The sequence below is a fragment of the Chlorocebus sabaeus genome, chromosome 14, assembly GCF_047675955.1.
Source record: "Chlorocebus sabaeus isolate Y175 chromosome 14, mChlSab1.0.hap1, whole genome shotgun sequence".
Classification (NCBI taxonomy): domain Eukaryota; kingdom Metazoa; phylum Chordata; class Mammalia; order Primates; family Cercopithecidae; genus Chlorocebus; species Chlorocebus sabaeus.
This window is the reverse complement of record NC_132917.1, coordinates 63,478,242-63,483,736: the sequence shown is the minus strand read 5'-3', so window position 1 is coordinate 63,483,736 and position 5,495 is coordinate 63,478,242. Positions and strand designations below refer to the sequence as shown.

Below are 5,495 nucleotides of genomic sequence, written 5' to 3'. Positions count from 1 at the left end.
TGAACATCCTACATCCCTGGGACACCCCTCAGCCTCAGATAAATTGGAGTTAGAGTGGCTAGATACTGAGGAGTTTGAAACCATGAGAAAACTTAGGGGTATAAGACTAAAGAATTGTCACGTGCCTGACAGACTGACCCACACGGAAGCCCTAGATCATACAGAGAGGCAAATTTTGGCTCAAAAACCAAAGAGTGTTCTATGATATTCTCCTATAGGCAGATGGGCTGTCTTAACCAGAGGAGTGTCTATTTTCCTAAAAATATTCAAGGAGCTATCCTGGGCACCTGTAGGGGAGGTTTTTGAAAGGAATTCATGTATCAGTAAGAAGGGGGGTTACATCATTCATTCTCAAATGGTAGTATGCAGAGCTAAGGAAGTTGTTAGAGATATAGATTCTTGGGCCCCATTTCTGGAGTTCCTGATTGGTCAGGTTTCAGATGGCGCCCAAGAACCAAGATTTTTTTAAAATTAAACTTTTTATTTTGAGATAATTATAAATTCACATGCAGTTTTAAAAATAATAATAATACAGAGAGGGTCTTGTATCCTTTACCCAGTTTTGCCCAGTGTTTACATCTTGCAAAAATATAGTACAATATCAAAACCAAGATATTGACATTTATACAGACAAAATAAAAAAGGTTTCCGTCACCTGAAGTTGTCCTTTTATAAGCACTCCCACTTTCCTTTCACTCTCACCCACTCTGGAAACCACTAGCTTGTACTCCATGTCTATAATTTCATCATTTTAAAAATGTTATATAAATGGAATCATACAGTATATAACCTTTGGGAACTGGCTTTTTTTCACTCAGCATAATTCTCTGGAAATTCATCCAGGTTGCTGCATACATCAAGACAGGCTATTTGAAAATGCACAGGCTGGGCGTGGTGGCTCACGCCTGTAATCCCAGCACTTTGGGAGGCTGAAGCAGGTGGATCATGAGGTCAGGAGTTCGAGACCAACCTGGCCAAATGATGAAACCCCGTCTCTACTAAAAATACAAAAATTAGCTGGGCGTGGTGGCGGGCACCTGTAATCCCAGCTACTCAGGAGGCTGAGGCAGGAGAATCATTTGAACCCAGAAGGTGGAGGTTTCAGTAGGCCAAGATTACGCCATTGCACTCCAGCCTGGGTGACAGGGAAAGACTCCCTCTCAAAACAACAACAACAACAACAACAAAATGCATGATCAGAGGAGATGAAAGAAAAAAGAAGAAAAAACAATGAAGCACACCTACAGGATATAGAAGATAGTCTCAAAAGGGCAAATCTCAGAATTAATGGCCTTAAAGAGGGGGTAGAGGAAGAGATAGGAGTAGAAAGTTTATTCAAAGGTATAATAAGAGAAGTTTCCAAACCTAGAGAAAGATATCAATATCCAAGTACAAGAAGATTATAGAACACCAAGCAGATTTAACCCAACGAAGACTACCTCAAGGCATTTAATAATCAAACTCCCAAAAATCAAGAATAAAGAAAGGATCCTAAAAGCAGCAAAAGAAAAGAAACAAATATCATGCAACAGAGCTCCAATATGTCTGGAAGTAGACTTTTCAGTGGAAACCTTACAGGCAGGAGAGAGAGGCGTGATATATTTAAAATGTTGAAGGAAAAACAAAGTTTTACTTTAGAATAGTATATCTGGTGAAAACATCCTTCAAACATGAAGGAGAAATAAAAACTTTACCAAGCAAACAAAAGCTGAGGGATTTCATTAACATCAGACCTGTCCTACAAGAAATGCTAATGGAAGGACTTAAATCAGAAAGAACAAAAATGTGAACAAGCAGTAGGTAATCACCTCAAGGTACAAACTTACTGGTAATAGTAAGTACACAGAAAAACACAGAGTATTATAATAATGTAACTGTGGTGTGTAAACTACTCTTAAGTAAAACATTAAATGATAAATCAGTAAAAAATAATAACTAGGACAACTTTTCAAGACAGAGAGTACAGTAAGATACAAATGGAAACAACAAAACGTTAAAAAGCATGGGAAGAAGGGTGAAGTTAAGGCATAGAAATTGTATTAGTTTTCTTTTTGCTCATTTGTTTGTTTATGCAGAATTGTTATCAGCTTAAAATAATAAATTATAAGATAGTATTTGCAAACTTCATGGTAAATGCAAACCATAAACCATACAATGAATACACAAAATATAAAAAGCAAGAAACTAGATCATATCATCAGAGAAAATTATCTTCACTAACAGGAAGACAGGAAGGGAAGAAAGAAGGAGGAGAAAACTGCTAAACATCCAGAAAACAAATAACAAAATGGTAGGAGTAAGTTCTTATCAGTAATAACAATGAATGTAAATGAACTAAACTCTCCAATCAAAAGACATGGCTGAATGGATAAAAAACAAGAACCAGTGATGTCTTGCCTACAAGAAACACACATCACCTATAAAGACACACATAGACTGAATGTAAAGGGATGGAAGATGGTAGTCCATGCTAATGGAAACCAAAAAAGAGCAGGAGTAGCTATACTTATATCAGACAAAATAGATTTTAAGACAAAAACTAAAAGACGAGACAAAGGTCACTAAATAATGATAAAGGAGTTAATTCAGCAAGAGAATATAACAATTGTAAATATATGTGTGCCCAACACTGGAGCACCCAGATATATAAAGCAAATATTATTAGAGCTAAAGAGAGAGATAGACTCCAATATAATAATAGCTGGAGACTTCAACTCTCCACTTTCAACATTGGACAGATCTTCCAGAGAGAAAATTAACAAAGTTACACCAGACTTAATCTGCACTATAAACCAAATGGACTGAATAGATATTTCAGAACATTTCATCCAATGGCTACAGAATACGCATTCTTTTTTTCAGTACTTGGATCATTCTTCTTGGTAGACTGTATGTTAGGTCATAAAACAAGCCTGAAAACATACAAAAAAAAAAAATTGAAATACTATCCAGCATCTTTTCTGATCACAATGGAATACAACTAAAAACCAATAACGAGGAATTTTGGAAACTATGCAAATACATGGAAATTAAACAATATGCTCCTGAGTGATGAGTGTGTGAATGAAGAAATTAGGAAGAAAATAAAACATTTCTTGAGACAAGTTATAATGGCAACACAAGATACCAAAACCTTTGTGATACAGCAAAAACATTACTGAGAGGGAAATTTATAGCTGTAAGTGATTACATCAAAAAAGAAAAAAAACTTCAAGTAGACAACCTACCAATGCATCTTAAATAACTAAAAAAGCAAGGGCAAAGCAAGCTCAAAATTAGTAGAAGAAAAGAAATAATAAAGATCAGGGCAGAAATAAGTGAAATTGAAAGGAAGACAACAATACAAATGATTAATGGAAGGAAAAGTTGGTTTCTTGAAAAGATAAACAAAATTGGTAAACCTTTAGCCAACTAAGAAAAAACAGAGGAGATCCAAATAATAAAAACAGAAATGAAAAAAGACACATTACAGCTGATACTGCAGAAACTTAAAAAATTGTTAGTAGCTATATGAGCAACTATATGCCAATAAATTGGAAAATCTAGAAGAAATGGACAAATTTCTAGATACATACAACATGCCAAGATTGAACCATGAAAAAATCCAAAACCCAAACAGACCAATAACAAGTAACAAGATTGAAGTCATAATAAAAAGTCTCACAGTAAAGAAAAGCCCAGGTCCCAATGGCTCCAATGCTTAATTCTAGCAAACATTTCATGAAAAACGAATACCAATCCTCCTAAAACTATCCTAAAAAATAGAGGAGAAGGGAATACTTACAAACTCATTCTGTGAAGCCAGCATTACCCTGATACCAAAATCAGACAAAGATATATCAAAAAATAAAACTATAGGCCAATATCTCTGATGAACATTGATGCAAAATATCTCAACAAAATACTGACAAATCAGATTAAAAAGATCATTCATCACTCTTTCTGTGCCTAGCACAGCCATGGCTTGTGGTCCCAAGAAGCATTTGAAGCAAGTACCAGCTCCAAAGCATTGTATGTTGGATAAATTGATTGGTGCGTTTGCTCCTCATCCATCCACCGGTCCCCACAAGTAGAGAAAGTACCTCCCTGTCATCATTTTCCTAAGGAACAGACTTAAGTATGCCTTGACAGGAGATGAAGTAAAGTAGATTTGCATGCAGTGGTTTATTAAGATCAATGGCAAGGTCCAAACTGATATAATCTACCCTGCTTGGATTCATGGATGTCATCAGCATTGACAAGACTGGAGAGAATTTCCATCAGATCCATGACACCAAGGCTCACTCTGTTGTTCATCATATTAATCTGAGGAGGCTAAATACAAGTTGTGCAAAGTGAGAAAAATCTTTGTGGGTACAAAAGGAATTCCTCATCTGGTGATTCATGATGTTCACACCATCCACTGCCCTGATCCCCTCATCAAGGTGAATAACAGATTCAGATTGATTTGGAGACTGGCAAGATTCCTGATTTTATCAAGTTCAACACTGGTAACCTGTGTATGGTGACTGGGGGCAGGGGGAGGGGGTGCTAATCTGGGAAGAATGTGTGTAGTCACCAACAGAGAGAGATATCCTGGATCTTTTGATGTGGTTCATGTGAAAGATGCCAATGGCAACAGATTTGTCACCCACCTTTCCAACATTTTTGTTATTCGCAAGGGCAACAAACCATGAATTTCTCTTCCCTGAGGAAAGGGTATCTGCCTCTCCGTTGCTGAAGAGAGAGACGAGAGACTGGCTCTTCTGCATATGGATATCCATTTTTCCCAGCACCATTTATTGAAGAGACTTTTACCCAGTATATGTTCTTGGTACCTTTGTTGAAAATCAGTTCATTGTAGGTATGGGGATTTGTTTCTGGACTCTCTGTTCTGTTCCACTGGTTTATATGTCTGTTTTTATGTCAGTCCCGTGCTGTTTTGTTTACTATAGCACTGTAAACAAATGGAGAAGTAGGTGAAATGGTCTCTAGAGACATGTTAGAAAGCTTTTTGTACTTAATTAAAGATAATATAGCATGAAGAAAAGATCGTTCATCATGAACAAGTGGGATTTATCCCAGGAATGCAAGGATTGTTGAACATACACAAGTCTATGAATATGATACATCATACCAACAGAACGAAAGACTAAAACCATATGATCATTTCAACTGATGCCAAAAAAAGGATTTGATAAAAGTCAACATCCCTTCATGATAAAAGAAAAACCCCAAAAACCTGGGTATAGAAGGAACATAACCTCAACATAATAAAAGCCATATATAACAGACCCACAGCTAGTATCATACTGAATGGGGAAAAACTGAAAGCCTTTTCTCTAAGATCTGGAGCACAGCAAGGATGCCCACTTTTGTCACTGTTAATAAATATATTACTGGAAGTCCTAGCTAGAGCAATCAGAGAAGAGAAAGAAATAAAGGGCCTCCAAATTGGAAAGGAAGAAGTAAAATTATCATTGTTTGAAGATGATACGATCCTATATTTGGAAAAA

At 36.4% G+C, this 5,495-nt stretch overlaps 1 pseudogene; it reads left to right on the top strand.

The window, feature by feature from the left end:
- Positions 1-1,924: 1,924 nt before the first annotated feature.
- LOC140713274 (small ribosomal subunit protein eS4-like) lies at positions 1,925-4,826 on the top strand (annotated as a pseudogene).
- Positions 4,827-5,495: the final 669 nt, after the last annotated feature.